Source organism: Rhinopithecus roxellana, chromosome 19 (assembly GCF_007565055.1).
Source record: "Rhinopithecus roxellana isolate Shanxi Qingling chromosome 19, ASM756505v1, whole genome shotgun sequence".
Lineage (NCBI taxonomy): Eukaryota > Metazoa > Chordata > Mammalia > Primates > Cercopithecidae > Rhinopithecus > Rhinopithecus roxellana.
In genome coordinates, this window is record NC_044567.1 from 62,367,829 (window position 1) to 62,385,805 (window position 17,977).

Consider the following 17,977-nt stretch of genomic DNA (forward strand, 5'->3'; position numbering starts at 1 on the left):
GCTACTAGGTGGAATCTGGATAATAGGGAGCTAGAGAAGAAGCAGGGGTCTAGTTAGGAGCTATTTTTTTTTTTTTCAGATGGAGTCTTGGTCTGTCGCCCAGGCTGGAGTGCAGTGGCGCGATCTTGGCTCACTGCAACCTCCACCTCCTGGGTTCAAGTGATTCTCCTGCCTCAGCCTCCCGAGTAGCTGGGATTACAGGCGCCCACCACCATGCCTGGCTAATTTTTGTATTTTTAGTAGAGATGGGGTTTCACCATCTCAGCCAGGCTGGTCTTGAACTCCTGACGTCATGATCCACCTGCCTTGGCCTCCCAAAGTGCTGGGATTACAGGCGTGAGCCATTGTGCCCAGCCTTTGTTGTTGTTTTTGTTTCTGTTTGTTTGTTTGTTTGTTTTGAGACAGAGTCTCGCTCTGTCTCTGTTGCCAGGCTGAAGTGCAGTGGCATGATCTCGGCTCACTGCAACCTCCGCCTCCCAGGTTCAAGCAATTCTCCTGCCTCAGCCTCCTGAGTAGCTGGGACTACAGTCACGTGCCACAATGCCCAGCTAATTTTTGTATTTTTAGTAGAGATGGGGTTTCACCATGTTGGCCAGGATGGTCTCGATCTCTTGACCTTGTGATCCCCCTGCTTTGGCTTCCCAAAATGCTGGGATTACAGGTGTGAGCCACCACACCTGGCGTTAGGAGCTGTTAAACTAGTACAGCAGGTGTTGATGATGGCCTGGACCCAGGTTGTAGAGTTGGAAATGACAGAAGTGGACATATTAGAATTGTAATTGGAGTTAGAACCCACAGAACTTGCTGACAGATGAATATGGTAAGGGAGGCAAGGGAAGAAATCAAACATGCCAGGTTTTGACTGAAGCAACTGCGTATTCAGCAGTGCCATTTCCTGCCAAGGGGAGGCAGCTGGGATTACAGGTACCCTCCACCACACCCGGCTGTTTTTTATTTTAAAGACAGGGTCTTACTCTGTTGTCCGGGCTGGAGTGTATTGAAGCTGTCATAGCTCACTGAGGCCTCCAACTCCTGCCCTCAAGCAATCTTCCTGCCTCAGCCTCTCAGAAAAAAGTATTTCTTTTTTTTTTTTTTTTTTTGAGACGGAGTCTCGCTCTGTCACCCAGGCTGGAGTGCAGTGGCCGGATCTCAGCTCACTGCAAGCTCCGTCTCCCGGGTTCACGCCATTCTCCTGCCTCAGCCTCCCGAGTAGCTGGGACTACAGGCGCCCGCCATCTCGCCCGGCTAGTTTTTTGTATTTTTTAGTAGAGACGGGGTTTCACCGTGTAGACCAGGATGGTCTCGATCTCCTGACCTCGTGATCCGCCCGTCTCGGCCTCCCAAAGTGCTGGGATTACAGGCTTGAGCCACCGCGCCCGGCCAGAAAAAAGTATTTCTAAGACAGAGAAGGGTGGGTCAAAAATAGCTGTAACTGTTTCCGGAAGCATGTCTTGTTACCCTACAAGGCCCTGACCATTCAGTGACAAAGAGTGCCTCTCTGCACAATGTTTGACTGCCTCTTGAATACTCTGCATCCTGGTTCAAACAACGTGTCTCTCTGTAGATGACCCAGTGTTCTATTGGACTGGGAGGAACCCAGCTACCTCCTCCCATTAGCGTACCTCCGAGATTGAACCAACTCAGTTTTAGAGAACCCCAGAGGCAGCTATGTAAATATGGTTTAGATACAGCACGGGGCTTCTTTGGCCCTTATAGATCTAGACACTGTTACTTAAACCCTGTTTGAAAGACTTCTTTGAGGCTGGGCGCAGTGGTGCACACTTGTAAGCCCAGCACTTTCGCAGGACAAGGTGGGTGGATCACCTGAGGTCAGGAGTTCGAGACCAGCCTGACCAACATGGTGAAACCCCATCTTTACTAAAAATACAAAAATTAGCCAGGCATGGTGGCAGATACCTGTAATCCCCACTATTCAAGAGGCTGAGGCAGCAGGATTGCTTTAACCCAGGAAACCGAGGTTGCAGTGAGCCGAGATCACACCATTGCACTCCAGCCTGGGCAACAGAACAAGACTGTCTCAGAAAAAAAAAAAAAAGAAGAAGAAGAAGAAGACTTCTTTGCAGAATCATATGTTCTCACGATTGCTTCTGGTTCCCATGAACTGGTTTACTTGAGGGACTCTCCCACCATTCCACGGGTGTAGTTCCTTATCCAAGAGCACAGACTGAGATGTGAAACATATCCTTGCCGCTTGTCACCAAACCAACCACTCACACTAGGTTTCTATATATGTAGAGATCTCTGTAGAACAGTTGGGAAGATGCAGGGATTTACATCATAGAAATATGAGCAGCTTTCAATTCAGTGTCAGTGTTTTTTCTCCAAAAGTCCTCTGCCATTTCCACAGTTCAGGATCCAGCTTCCTTACACTCAGCCTTCCTCTCTGCTCTCTCCTCTTTTTCTCTTCCAATTCTAAATTTTTGGTTCATTTTTAAAATGCATGCTGGGTGTGGTGGCTCACGCCTGTAATCCCAGCACTTTGGGAGGTTGAGGCGGGCGGATCACTCAAGGTCAGGAGTTTTAGACCAGCCTGGCTAACACAGCAAAACCCTGTCTCTACTAAAAATACAAAAATTAGCCAGGCGTGGTGGTGCACACCTGTGATCCCAGCTACTTGGGAGACTGAGGTGGGAGGATTGCTTGAACCAGGAAGGAAGAGGTTCCAGTGAGCCTAGATTGCACCACTACATTCCAGCCTGAGCAACAGAGCAAGACTCCATTTCAAAAAATAAAAAAAAAAGCAGCTGGCTCTCACACCTGTAATCCTAGCACTTTGGGAGGCTGAGGTGGGTGTATCACCTGAGGTCAGGAGATCGAGACTAGCCTGGGCAACATAGTGAAACCCCGTCTCTATTAAAAATACAAAAAATTAGCTGGGATTGCTGGTGGCGCCTGTAATCCCAGCTACTGGGGAGCCTGAGGCAGGAGAATCGCTTGAACCTGGGAGGTGGAGGTTGCAGGGAGCTGAGATTGTGCCATTGCACTCCAGCCTGGGCAACAAGAGCGAAACTCCGTCTCAAAAAAAGCAAAACAAAACAAAAACAAAAAACAAAAGCACTCCTCATTCTTCTCCCCACACCCCAGCCCCTGGCAACCATTTATGGCCGGGCACGGAGGCTCTTGCCTTTAATGCCAGCACTTTGGGAGGCCAAGGTGGGCAGATCACCTGAGGTCAGGAGTTCGAGACCAGCCTGTCCAACATGGTGAAACCCTGTCTCTACTAAAAGTACAAAAATTAGCCACGTGTGGTAGCATGTGCCTGTATTCCCAGCTACCCAGTGGACTGAGGCAAGAGAAACGCTGGAACCCAGGAGGCAGAGGCTAGAGTGAGCCGAGATCATGCCACTGTATTCCAGCATGGGCGACAGAGTGAGACTCCGTCTCAAAAAATAAATAAATAAAAATAAACAGGCCAGTTGTGATAGCTCACGCCCGTAATCCCAGCACTTTGGGAGGCTGAGGTCAGTGGATCATTTGAGGTCAGGAGTTCGAGACCAGCCTGCCCAACATAGTGAAACCCTGTCTCTACTAAAAACACAAAAATTAGCTGGGCGTGGTGGCAGGCACCTGTAGTTTCAGCTACTCGGGAGGTTGAGGCAGGAGAATCACTTGAACCGGGGAGGCAGAGGTTGCCGTGAGTTGGGATCACACCACTGCACTCCAACCTGGATGACAAAGAGAGACTCCATCTCAAAAATAAAATAGGCCGGATGTGGTGGCTCAAGCCTGTAATCCCAGCACTTTGGGAGGCCGAGACGGGCGGATCACGAGGTCAGGAGATTGAGACCATCCTGGCTAACATGGTGAAACCCCATCTCTACTAAAAATACAAAAAAAATTAGCCAGGCACGGTGGTGGGCGCCTGTAGTCCCAGCTACACGGGAGGCTGAGGCAGGAGAATGGCGTGAACCCAGGAAGCGGAGCTTGCAGTGAGTGGAGATCGCGCCACTGCACTCCAGCCTGGGCGACAGAGCAAGACTCCATCTCAAAAATAAATAAATAAATAAATAACATAACATAACATAACATAAAATAAAATAAAAAATAAATAAATAAAATGCAGAGCATTTGGGCTCATTCTCTTACTGCTTTGATGCAGGCTGACCTGGGCTCTAGGTCTAATCTTTTCTTAAAACATTTACCAGTGATTTTCCTAAACAAAGACAGTTTCCTCCCTAGGAGGAATTTTGGTGTCACCATTAGGATACAAATGTACCTGTCAACAATCCCTCTGATAATCTGAGAGAAACTAAAAAGTAGTAAGGCACTATCCATGCTCTCAAAGAGCTCAAAATTTAGTGAATGTAGTGATATTTACACCTCAAATGCTAAGAAACCGCGCAAAAATAGTCCAGAATGCCAGGCAGAGATGACTGGGACTGGTATTTGGGAAATAAAGTGCCAGATAAGGTTCCTGGGGTGGGAGTAGGGCTGGATATCTCGTCAGCTAGTGCCTGGACCACCACGGCTGGCTCCCTGTCCCCACTGGCTCCTGTCTCTCTCTCTTTCTTTTTTTTTTTTTTGAGACAGAGTCTTGCTCTCTTGACCAGGTTGGAGTGCAGTGGTGTGCTCTCAACTCACTGCAACCTCTGCTTCCCAGGTAAAAGTGATTCTCCTGCTTCAGCCTCCCGAGTAGCTGGGATTACAGACGTGTGCCACCACGCCTGGCTAATTTGTATGTTTAGTAGAGACGGGGTTTTACCATGTTGGCCAGGCTGGTCTTGACCTCCTGACCTCAGGTGATCTGCCCACCTCGGCCTCCCAAAGTGCTGGGATTACAGGCATCAGCCACTGTGCCCGGCCCTTATTGTTCTGTTCTTTTCTTTCTTTCTTTTTTTTTTTTTTTTTTTTGAGACGGAGTCTCGCTCTGTCGCCCAGGCTGGAGTGCAGTGGCCAGATCTCAGCTCACTGCAAGCTCCGCCTCCCGGGTTCACGCTATTCTCCTGCCTCAGCCTCCGGAGTAGCTGGGACTACAGGCGCCCACCACCTCGCCCGGCTAGTTTTTTTGTATTTTTTTAGTAGAGACGGGGTTTCACCGTGTTAGCCAGGATGGTCTCGATCTCCTGACCTCGTGATCCGCCCGTCTCGGCCTCCCAAAGTGCTGGGATTACAGGCTTGAGCCACCGCGCCCGGCCTCTTTTCTTTCTTTTGAGACAATCTTCCTGTGTCACCCAGGCTGGAGTACAGTGACATGAACACAGCTGACTCTAGCCTTGACCTCCTGGGCTCAATGGATCCTCCCGTGTACTATAGCTGGGGCCACAGGCATGCGTCGCCATGCCTGGCTAATTAAAAAATAAAATTTTTTTTGTAGAGACAAGGTCTCACTTTGTTGCCCAGGATGGTCTCCAACTCCTGGCCTCAAGCAATCCTCCTGCCTTGGCCTCCCAAAGTGCTGGGATTAAACAGACGTGAGCTACCACACCTGGCCCAAAAATGCTATTTCTAGTTTATCTTCTACAAACTCATCTTCCTCTTAAGCTTGACTGCCTCATTTCTCTAGTTAAAAATGTTGGAGGAGGAAATGTTCTCCTTCAACATTTATCTTCTGGTGATTCATAACTTCCCTGGCTCCTTAGAAAATAGTCGCAATCTCTTCTAGCTTTATCTTCTGCTGCACTCCCTCTGACCATACCCCAAACTATCCACGCACAACAGGCAATGAAGATTAGTCTCAGTTTCCACTAATGTGCAGTGAAATACAGCTTCTGCTCTGGAAGTTAAGATGGCTGCTTTGTAGCACACGGAAGACCTTGGTGTCTGTGAGCATAGACTAAGGCTACTGATTTCATTATTCCTGGAAAGCAAACAAAAAGAGGCTTCCAGTACAGGGAATATCAAAGATCAGTAAGATGATACATGCATGATGCTAAACTTACGGCTAGGCAACCTCTGCTCCATTGCCTTTTCTTTGAGACAGAGTCTCACTTACTCTGTCACCCAGGCTGGAGTGCAATGGCATGATCTTGGCTCACTGCAACCTCCACCTCCAGGTTCAAGTGATTCTCCTGCCTCAGCCTCCCAAGTAGCTAGGATTTCAGGTGCACACCACCACGCTTGGCTAATTTTTGTATTTTTTTGTGGAGATAGGGTTTCATCATGTTGGCCAGGCTGGTCTCGAACTCCTGACATGAAGTGATCTGCTCACCATGGCTTCCCAAAGTGCTGGGATTACAGGTGTGAGCCACTGCTCCATTGACATTTTGAACCAGGTGATTCTTTGTTGTGGGTGGTACTGTAAATTGCAGGATATTTAGCAACATTCCTGGCCTCTACACATTAGATGCCAGTAGCAGCCCTCTCCCAACCCCGTAGTGACAACCAAAAATGTCTCCAGACATTGCCAAATGTTCCCAGGAGGCAAAACCATCCCCCGACTGAGAGTCTGTGTAGGCTCACACCTAGAATCCTAGCACTATATATATATATATATATATATATATATATATTTTTTTTTTTTTTTTTTTTTTTTTTTTTTTTTGAGACAGAGTCTTGCTCTGTCACCAGGCTGGAGTGCAGTGGCATGATCTCGGCTTGCTGCAGTCTCTGCCTCCTGGGTTCAAGCGATTCCTCTGCCTCAGCCTCCCGAGTAGCTGGGATTACAGGCGCCCAAGACCATGCCCGGCTAGCTTTTGGTATTTTAGTAGAGACAGGGTTTCACCATGTTGGCCAGGCTGGTCAATCTCCTGACCTCATGATCCACCTGCCTCAGCCTCCCAAAGTGCTGGGATTACAGGCGTGAGCCACCACACCTGGCTGAATCCTAGCACTTTGGGAGGCGGAGGCAAGAGGACTGCTTGAGTCCAGGAATTTGAGACCATCCTGGGCAACATAGTGAGACCCTATCTCTACAAAAAAAAATTAAAAAGAGAGTCTATGTGTGTGTGCGTGTGTATACATATACTTTTTTTTTTTTTTTTTGAGATGGCATCTCGCTCTATCGCCCAGGCCAGAGTGCAGTGGTGCGATCCAGGCTCACTGAAACCTGTGCCTCCCGGGTTCAAGCGATTCTCCTGCCTCAACCTCCCAAGTAGCTGGGATTACAGGTGCCTGACACTGCCCCCAGCTAATTTTTTTGTATTTTTAGTAGAGACGGGGTTTCACCATCTTGGCCAGGCTGGTCTTGACCTCCTGCATGCCTGGCTAATTTGGTATTTTAGTAGAGACGAGGTTTTGCCAGGCTGGTCTTGACCTCCTGACCTCATGTGACCTGCCTGCCTTGGCCTTCCAAAGTGCTGGGATTACAGGCATGGGCCACCTCACCCGGCCACATACATTTTAAAAATCGAGATATATCTTAAATACACTAAAACCTACAGATTTTAAGTATATAGTTGAATAAGTTTTGATAAATATATAAACCTACATAACTCTCACCCTAATCAAGATATGGGGCATTTCCTTCATCTCCCAAAAGTTCCTTTCTGCCCTTTTGCAGTCCGTCCTTGCCTATCCCCCAGATTCCCATCTTAGGAGTCGATCTGAATGGAATTGCAGGGTACATAATCTGTTGTATCTGGCTTCTTCCCTTCCTCATGCCATTTGTGTGATTCTTGCAGATTGGGATGTGTATCAGTGACCTCATTTATGTATGTATGTATGTATGTATGTATGTATGTATGTATGTATGTATGTATTTTGAGAGATGGATTCTTGCTCTGTCACCCAGGCTGGAGTGCAGTGGCACGATCTCTTGGCTCTCTGCCTCTGGGTTCAAGCAATTCTCCTGCCTCAGCCTCCTGAGGATTACAGGCACACGCCACCACGTCCAGCTAACTTTTGTATTTTTTGTAGAGACAGGGTTTCACCATGTTGGCCAGGCTAGTCTTGAACTCCTGACCTCGTGATCCGCCCACCTCGGCCTCCCAAAGGGCTGCGATTAGAGGAGTGAGCCACCGCATCCGGCCTCATTCACTTATGTGTATGGCTAAGTAGTATTCCCTTGTTCAGATCCACCACCATTTGTGTACCTGTTCACCAGCTGATGGATATTCAGTTTGTTTCCCATTTGGGGTGCTTATGAACAATGTCTTTGGGTGGCCATTTATTGTTACCAGGAGATCTAACTTTTGCAGACTGTGAATGCAGTATGGGAATGGGGACCGTGGTGTGGCCAGTGCTGATGTTGTGTCGTAAAGTTGTGCTATCGATTTCTGGACCACTCTTGTTTTTTTGTTTTGTTTTGGGTTTTTTTTTTTTTTTTTTTTGAGACAGAGTCTTGCTCTGTTGCCCAGGCTGGAGTGCAGTGGTGCGATCTCGGCTCACTGCAAGCTCCACCTCCTGGGTTCACGCCATTCTCCTGCCTCAGCCTCCCAAGTAGCTGGGACTACAAGCGCCCGCCACCACATCCAGCTAATTTTGTTTTTGTATTTTTAGTAGAGACAGGGTTACACCGTGTTAGCCAGGATAGTCTTGATCTCCTGACCTCATGATCCACCTACCTCGGCCTCCCAAAGTGCTGGGATTACAGGTGTGAGCCACCGCGCCCGGCCTTTTTTGTTTTTTTGAGGCAGGTCTCACTCTGTTGCCCAGGCTGGAGTGCAGTGGCGCAGTCACAGCTCACTGCAGGCTCAACTTCCTGGGCTCAAATGATCCTTCCATGTCAGTCTCCTGGGTAGCTGGCACCACAGGTGTGCACCATGCCTGGCTAATTATTTTTATTTTTAAATTTTTTGTAGAAATGGAAGCTCCCTGTGTTGACCTGGCTGATCTCAAACTCCTGGGCTCAAATGACTCTCCCACCTTGGCCTCCCAAAGTGTTGGTATTACAAGCTTGGTCCAGACCACTCTTGAGGGGGACAAAGACGTTTCAGAATGGTCTCACTGGCAGTATTTACGACAATGTTCTTCAGGGGGACCTCGTGGTTGAATCAGAGGGCCCAAGAGGAGCCCCTTGTCAGTGAGACATCACTACTACACGATGCACGTATTAAAGGAGCAGCTTCTTCTAAAAATATCACTCACAACTTAGAGGCAAGAGGCTCTTGCCGATGGAGCAGGCCAATCATGGGAACTGTCTGCTCAAGAATCGACAGCTCAGATAATTTCACCAGGTCTCACATCGCAAGTATCCTCAGTCCCAACCTCAAATGCCGACTTCTGTCTTCCTCCACTGCTATCTCCCTCCAAACCTTTCCCCTGTGTTATTTGAAGCCCATAATTTCTTTTTTATTATTTACTTTTTTCTCTTTTGAAAATTTTTTTTTTTTTTTGAGAAGGAGTCTCGCTCTGTCACCCAGGCTGGAGTGCAGTGGCCAGATCTCAGCTCACTGCAAACTCCGCCTCCCGGGTTTACGCCATTCTCCTGCCTCAGCCTCCCGAGTAGCTGGGATTACAGGCGCCCGCCACCTCGCCCGGCTAGTTTTTTGTATTTTTTTAGTAGAGACGGGGTTTCACCGTGTTAGCCAGGATGGTCTCGATCTCCTGACCTCGTGATCCGCCCGTCTTGGCCTCCCAAAGTGCTGGGATTACAGGCTTGAGCCACCGCGCCCGGCCGAAACATTTTTTAATAGAGAAGGCATCTCGCTATGTTCTCCAGGCGGGTCTTCTAGGCTCAAGCAATCTGCCCACCTCTGCCTCCCGAAGTGCTGGAATTACAGGCATGCAGGCATGAGCCACCGCACCCAGCTCCTTTTCTTTTTTTTGAGATGGAGTCTCGCTTTGTCACCCAGACTGGGTGCAGTGGAGCTGTCTTGGCTCACTGCAACCTCTGCATCCCAGGTTCGAGTGATTTTCCCACCTCAGCCTCCTGAGTAGCTGGGATTACAGGTGCCCGCCACCATGCCCAGCTAATTTTTGTAGTTTTGTAGAGACGGTTTCACCATGTTGGCCAGGCTAGTCTTGAACCGCTAACCTCAGGTGATGCACCCACCTCAGCCTCCCAAAGGGCTGGGCTTACAGATGTGAGCCACTGCGCCCAGCCTCCTCCTGTTACTTTTAAACAAATGACTAGGTTGAAAAGGTGGCTGCCAGGCGCGATGGCCCATATCTGTAATCCCAGCATTTCGGGAGGCCGAGGTGGGTGGATCATGAGGTCAGGAGTTCGAGACCAGCCTGACCAACATGGTGAAATCCCATCTCTACGAAAAATACAAAAATTAGCCGGGCATGGTGGCACACGCCTGTAATCCCAGCTACTCAGGAGGCTGAGGCGAGAGAATCGCTTGAACCCTGGAGGTGAAGGTTGCAGTGCGCCAAGATTGAGCCATTGCACTCCAGCCTAGGTGACAAAAGCGAAACTCTGTTTCAAAAAAAAAAAAAAAAGAAAAAGAAAAAGAAAAAAAGAAAGAACCTTCAAAGCAAAGCATAAGGAACCATGTGACGAAGGAGCAGAGGTGGAAAGTTCTCTGACATGTTTAAAGAATGCTGGTGAATCTATGTGGCTGCAGGAATAGTTTAGCCTGCGGGGAGTTAGACGTGGAAATGTATGTCTGAGTCAATTTATGAAGGGCTTTGAACATCAGGGAAAAAGATTTGGACCTATTTGCAAAGGTGAAGTACAGATTTTTGTGTGCAGGGTAGTGACATGATTCCAACAGTGTTTTAGGCAACAGCTAAACTGGGTCATACAAGATTAGGTACTAAAATGCCATTTTCTTGTCCAGCTGAGAAAGGGATTTTAATTACGTAATTAAATTCATGAATGTGGGAAGGGGTTCTTACTTCACAGGGCCAAGCTCAGCTCTTTCTCAATTTTATAAACAAGTTTTGTTTGTGTTTTTGTTTTTTTAAACAAGCCTTCCAGACTTAGATCTCTGGGAAACGAGAAGTAAATACTGACACAGGCTTGCTTTGTTTTCCCAAGAGGGGTCTACCAGGAGATTTCTCTAATTACCTAGAAAAAAAAAAATTAACTTGTTTTTCCCTTAGATTTCAGCCGAGCTGGAAGGGGCAGGGAGAATTGCAGTATTGCCTTAGATTTTCTAGCTTCGGTGTGGACGCAATATTCGTCCTGAGGGAGTCCCTCCAAGGCCTCTCGGAGCAGGGAGCCTCCAGGCATTTGTTCCCAGCAACAAGGAGGGAGCTTAGAAGAATTTAATAGAGGCGGGGAGCTCTGCAAAGGGCTTATTTAAAAAAAAAAAAAAAAGGGAAAAAGGCGGTCGGGGGGGCGTGCCGCCTATCTTTTTAGAATAATTCCATAGGAAAACGAATCGAAGCTAAAGCCGTGCCCTCTGGTCAGGGCTTCTGGACTAGAAAGTGCCTGAGCATTACATGCCCAGGAAAGGACAGTTGCTTTTCACTCTCCCGGTCGCATCACTCGGCACCTAATTCCGCCAGGCTCTCAGAGGGGCGGTTGCAGCTACAGCCTGGCACGCCGCGTAGCCAATAAGAAGCCACAATTTACCCTCGTTCTCAAATTCTGACCAATCGGTGGCCTGAACTTTAGCTCTCTGCCAGGCGCCTCTGTTGTCCGGAACGGAGGCAAGCCCCCTTAGAGTTGCCAGTAACAGACATGGCTGCGGCCCCCGGAGGAGGGGACGTGAAGTGAGGAGGGGGCTGGGAGGGGAGAGGACGCGGGCGAGCAAGACCGGCCCCGTGGCCCCGGTAAGTACGAGAAGGCCCGTGGCCCGAAAGTGGGGAACAAGGGGGCGTGGGGCTCGGCCTTGCGCGTCCTTTGGATTCTTGGTCAAGGAAAGGGGAGTCTGGGGTCTGCACCCAGAGAACGGCCTCAGGGGATGCCTCCTGAGGGGGAGTCCAGGGACTGGCTCTGGTCTCCAGCTCTTGACCATTGCCTTCCCCCGAGTCTTCAGACTCTTGCTCTCGGCCCTGGATTGGTCCATTGTGGGGTCTCTCGCCAGAAATAAAGCCTCTCGCCAACAAAGAATCCCTGCCCCAGGTCTGTCGTGCCCGGGCCCTGGCCCAGAGGGCTCCCAGCGCCGACGCCCTGAGTATTTATTTCGAGGCCCCTGGAAGTCCTCATACCCCGACCCAAATAAAGACCGTTGTGCCGCCTGCGCGCGCTCTCCGCAGCCGCCCGGGGTCCTCGCGCGGCCGTCCCCAGCTGGATGGAGCCGGCCGAGGGGTTCCTGGCAGCCCTCCCTGATCCTGCAGTTTGGAGCGTACTTTCTTTTCCTTCCGCCTTTCCAGAAGCGTTTTCAGCCTCCTCAGAAGCAACCATAGGCTCACCATCCATGGCAGCGGATAAAGTGATTCCTGTGCAATGCCCTGGTTCCTGTGCCGCACACCCCTGGAGCCCAGGTCTCCCGGTTCCTAGCATGCCACGATGCGGCCCCTGCCCGCGGCCCAGCGCCAGATGCAAGCAAAGCCCTGCTCTTCCATTGGTGTGTCACTGCGGGCTGCACTTTGGCATTGCCTTGGTCACGTGCTGCTACATCCCACCCTCTCTCCTGAGTTTTTCGGTGGCTCTTGAGGGGAAAAAAGGAGGGAGCTCGTTATGGAATCTGTTTTCCTTCTGGTGTATGGGTGTATGCATTGGAGAGAAGGATCGTTTTCTCATGATTTATCCAAGATGCTCAGCTTTAGTGACATAGTTGTTATTCCGCAGGTAACCTTGGAAGATGGAAGCAGGGAGGGGACAGTTTTAACATTTTCATTTTGCAGATGTGGAGATTGTTCAGAGAGGCAAGGCTAGGGTCACCTAGAGCCAAACTAGAATCCGAAAGTCCGGGGTGTTGAGTTCTTTATCCGCTAGAGCCAGTTGTTTCCTAGGTGTGACCTGAGGAAATCTAGTTCCCTGACTCCCCTGAGCCTCTTGCAGGGTGGCTCTGGGCATTAAAAGTGATGGGCATTAAAAGTCGGATCCTCCTATGCTTCCTGGCAATTACTAGGGTCTTCATGCCTGGTTTGCATTCATTAATTTTAAGAAGCCAGCAGGTAGTTCTCTGGCGGACTACTTGTATTAATATTTATTGTTGTCTCTGTCTATATTGGGGGCATAAATTATTTCAGTGATTCTCAGGGCAGCGACAGGCAGAGTAGGAGGAAGGTGTGCCTCTTCCTTGTTTTTTGGGAACCATTATAGTGTCATCAGAGATGTTATTCACAGGAACGCATTGCATACAGGAACAGCGTGGAGGCAGAAAAAGATTGAGAGCCATTGAGGAGAGAAGAAATGGCACTGTGGTATCTCTTTATAGTACTTTTGGCAAAAGAAGAGCTGATCTTGGTATTCTAAAGAGGTGGTTAAAAAAATGTTAGATCCTGAAGCAGAACTAAAATAATACAAATAAATAAAAAAATTTAAAGCAATGGCATTAGTAAGGTTCAAAAGAGTCAAAATAATGCCTGTAATCCCAGCACTTTGGGAGGCTGATGTGGGAGGATTGCTTGAGCCCAGGAGTTTGAGATCAACCTGGGCAACACAATGACAAGAAAACCAAAAAATTAGCTGGGCATGGTGGCACATACCTGTGTTCCCAGCTCCTTGGGAGGTGGAGGCCAGAGGATCGCTTGAGTCCAAAAGGTCGAGGCTGCAGTGAGCTGTGATCATGCCACTGCACTCACTCCAGCCTGGGCAACAGAGCAAGACTCTGTCTCCAAAAAGAAAAAAAAAAAAAAAGAGTCAGGAATCAAAAAGTTTGCAAATCACTGTAAAGATCAGAGCACATTAAAATGTAGACTATGGTTAACCCTAGAACAGGAGACAGCACGTTCAGATAAAATCCTCAAAACATTGCAAGTCTTAGCTGCTATGTTAGCTCTAACTTCCTTGCTCACTGGTTCTTTTTGTCAAAACGGCAAACAGGAAAACTGGTGGATACTGTGGAGTAGTGCATTGACCAGGGAGGTGAAGTACAAACCATCCTCTTCATCATCAGCCCCCAAATAATTGAGAGTTAACTGCCCTTGAACCCCCAGACCACCACACCCCTTGTTTGTGGTGACTTGACATCACATGAGACTGGGAAAGCTAGGCCTGGACAGTGAAATGGAAGAGAACAGAAACCCCGTGACGTTTCTCTTTTGAGAAGTTGCTAGGGAGTGCCAGCTGCTAGTGCTGAGAACCAGCCTTTTGGAAACTTTAACTCCTGTAGAAACTCATGAGAATTGAAGGTTGTGATCATCCAGTTCATCCCTGCTGCTCTCTCCCTAAGTTGGGCTTGAGAAACAGTTTCTACAGGAGAGGGAGGAGTCCTAATGTAAATACTACCTACACCCAGGGCTTTATGTATTTAGCTTAATCTGATGAATCAAGTTGAACTCTTATATAGCCGTCCAAGCCTGAATGCCACAAAGCCTTTAAGTCCGTTCCTGGTGTTCAAGTGAGAAGCTTCTGGGTCGGGCTTGGCACCGGTTGGTAAATATGTGTCAATATTTCTTTTTTTTTTTTTTTTTTTTTTTGAGATGGAGTCTCGCTCTGTCTCCCAGGCTGGAGTGCAGTGGCGCAATCTCGGCTCACTGCAAGCTCCACCTCCCGGGTTCCCGCCATTCTCCTGCCTCAGCCTCCCTAGTAGCTGGGACTACAGGCGCCCGCCACCTCGCCCGGCTAGTTTTTTGTAGTTTTTAGTAGAGATGGGGTTTCACCGTGTTAGCCAGGATGGTCTCGATCTCCTGACCTCGTGATCCACCCGTCTCGGCCTCCCAAAGTGCTGGGATTACAGGCTTAAGCCACCGCGCCCGGCCAATATTTCTTATCTTACTATTGTGTTAGTGTTGTTTTTACGATGGTGCCTTTCTTTACCAAAATGATAGGATTTAAAAATATTGTTTAAAGCCCGTTTCCAGGCAGGCCTGGATTTGTTTATAGCAGCACAGGTGAACTAGAGGGTAGGCCATGGCTGAAACAGGAATGCTTTTCTTCCGAGCAGACCTGCCAGCCAGAATGTGTGGTTTGGTGATCAGGGTTTTGTGTAATAATAAGCTTTGCCTGTGGCTGCTGAGACGGTAGTAAACAGGATGGGTCACATGGCATGACAAGTAGTTTAAGGGCCAGATTTAGACACTGATGGCCTGCGTAAGGAAGAGAAACCACACACTGCTTGCTTTGGGTTTCTCTAGCTCCGAAGGCCAGAAGTGATGGGAGAGGGTGAGGGGTGTCAGAGAGAAGAACCTTGAAAGGCTTAGAGTGGTATTTGAGGAACCAGAAATTTTAGTGTACTATCATTAAATGAACCCAATTTTCATAACTTCAAGGGCTTCTTGAAAAGGAGGTTCATGGTGCCAGTCTTGCTTGGTAGGGAGGTGAACAGAAAAATACTGGGAAACACTTTAAAAAGATGTATGCTGAAGAAAGACTCAAAGGTGTACTCAAAGAGCGTAAACCTTCATTACGTTGGCATGAAAGCCAAGTGGGGAATATTGCTTAGCTATAAGGCAGAGCCTATTGCAAAATCAGAATCAGGAGTTGTTGATTTTTCTTTCTTTCTTTTTTTTTTTTTTTTTGAGACAGAACTTGCTCTGTAGCCCATGTTGGAGTGCAGTGGTGTGATTATGGCTTACTGCAGCCTTGATCTCCAGACCTCAAGTGATCCTTCCACCTTAGTCCCCTGAGTAGCTGGGACCACAGGCACATTCTACCACACCTGGCTAATTTTTGTATTTTTTTTTTTTTTTTTTTTTTGAGACGGAGTCTTGTTCTGTCGCCCAGGCTGGAGTGCAGTGGCGTGATCTCGGCTCACTGCAAGCTCTGCCGCCTCCTGGGTTCATGCCATTCTCCTGCCTCAGCCTCCCGAGAAGCTGGGACTACAGGCGCCCGCCACCACACCCAGCTAATTTTTTTGTATTTTTACTAGAGACGGGGTTTCGCCGTGTTCGCCAGGATGGTCTCGATCTCCTGACCTCGTGATGCACCCGCCTCGGCCTCCCAAAGTGCTGGGATTACAGGTGTGAGCCACCGCGCCTGGTATTTTTTATAGAGATGGGTTCTTGCCCTGTTTGCCCAGGCTGGTCTCAAACTCCTGTGCTCAAGGGATCTGCCTGCCTCGGCCTCCCAAAGTGCTGGAATTACAGATATGAGCCACCATGCCCTGCCAGAAGTTGCTGAATTTTTAAAATTATGGAAAAAAATACACAGTATAATATTTTCCATTATAACCAGTTCTGTGGCATTAAGTACATTTGCATTGTTGTGCAACCCTCATCACCATCCCTTTCCAGAATGTTCTTTTTTTCCCAAACTGAAACTCTGTCCCCGTTAAACATTTAACTCCCCATTTCCCCCTGCTCCCAACCCCTGGCAACCATCTTTCTACTTTCTGTCTCTGTGATTTTGACTATTTTAGAAACCTCATATAAGAGGAATCATACAACATTTGTCCTTTTGCGATTGGCTTTTTTTTTGTTTTGTTTTGAGACAGAGTTTTACTCTATCCAAGGCTGGAGTGCAGTGGTGTGATCTCAACTTACTGCAATCTCTGCCTCCCAGGTTCAAGCAATTCTCCTGTCTCAGCCTCCTGAGTAGCTGGGATTACAGGCGCACACCACCGCGCCTGGCTAATTTTTGTATTTTTAGTAGAGCCGGGGTTTCACCATGTTGGCCAGGCTGATCTCGAACTCCTGACCCCAGGTAATCCACCTGCGTCAGCCTCCCAAAGTGCTGGGATTACAGGCGTGAGCCACCGCGTCCAGCCTGAAGTTGCTGATCTTTTAAAGATATATTGGATACATTCACATGATTTGAAAATCAAAAGGCACAAAAGTATATGTATGCAAGGGCAGGAAAAAGTATAAAAAAGATTTTTTTTTAAAAAGTGTCTATAGTAAAAATTCTCCTTCCTGCTCCCAAACATTCCCTAGCCACTCAGTTCCAATTTATTACTTTTTCCTTTTGTGGGTTATGCTTTTGGTACTGAATCTAAGAAATGTGACTCACAGTAGGCCGGGCGCAGTGGCTTGCGCCTGTAATCCCAGCACTTTGGGAGGCCGAGGTGGGTGGATCACGAGGTCAGGAGATCGAGACCATCCTGGCTAACACGGTGAAACCCCATCTCTACTAAATATTAGCCAGGTGTGGTGGCAGGTGCCTGCAGTCCCAGCTACTTGGGAGGCTGAGGCAGGAGAATGGCCTGAACCCAGGAGGCGGAGCTTGCAGTGAGGCGAGATCATGCCACTGCCACTGCACTCCAGCCTGGCGACAGAGCAAGACTCCATCTCAAAAAAGAAAAAAAAAAAAAAAAAAAGAAATGTAACCCACAGTCACAAAGACTTTTTCCTATCTCCTATATAAGTTTTACCATTTTACATTTAGGTCTATGATCCATTTTGAGTTAATTTTTGTATATGGTACAAGTAATATTTCCAAGTTCTTTTTTTTTTTTTTTTTTGCATGTGAATATTTAATTGTTCAGCACCATTTGTTGAAAAGACTATCCTGTCTCCACTGAATGGCCTTTCATCTTTCTCAAAAGTCAATTAAACATATATTCCTGGATCTATTTCTGTCTGGTACTCTCTAATGCCAGGCTATAATACGACATTGCTTTATCATTGTTGTTGTTGTTTTGAGACAGGGTCTCGCTCTGTTGCCTAGGCTGGAGTGCAGTGGTGCGATCTCAACTCACTGCAACCTCCACCTCCTGGGTTCAAGGGATCCTCCTGCCTTGCCTCCGAGTAGCTGGAATTACAGGTGTACACTACTATGCCCGGCTAATTTTTTGTATTTGCAGTAGAGACAGGGTTTCACCAGGTTGGCCAGGCTGGTCTTGAACTCCTGACCTCAAGTGATCTGCCTGCCTTGGCGTCCCAAAGTGCTGGGATTACAGGCGTGAGCTACCATGCCTGGCTCCACATTGCTTTAATTACTGTAGCTTTATAAAGCTTGAAGTTAGGTGGTGAAAGTCTTCCAATTTTGTTATTTTGGTGTAGTCTGATTTGAATGTCTTTTTTTTTTTTTTTTTTTTTGAGATGGAATCTTGCTCCATCGCCTGGCGGGAGTGTAGTGGCGCGATCTCGGCTCACTGCAACCTCTGCCTCCTGGGCTCAAGCAATTCTATGGCCTAAGTCTCCTAAGTAGCTGGGACTACAGGCACGGGCCACCAGGCCCGGCTGATTTTTGTTT

General features: G+C 48.1%; 1 protein-coding gene across 11 annotated transcripts in view; it reads left to right on the forward strand.

The window, feature by feature from the left end:
• Positions 1-11,396: 11,396 nt before the first annotated feature.
• TMEM94 (transmembrane protein 94) overlaps positions 11,397-17,977 on the forward strand; it is a 46,970-nt gene continuing 40,389 nt past the window's right edge. For 6 of the 11 annotated variants that reach the window (XM_030924153.1, XM_030924157.1, XM_030924154.1 and 3 more), the window contains exon 1: positions 11,406-11,565. The gene's annotated coding sequence lies outside the window, so the exon portion shown is untranslated. Of the gene's footprint in view, positions 11,566-17,977 lie in introns of all 11 variants that reach the window. The other 5 variants (XM_030924159.1, XM_030924160.1, XM_030924162.1 and 2 more) reach the window with 2 other exon arrangements.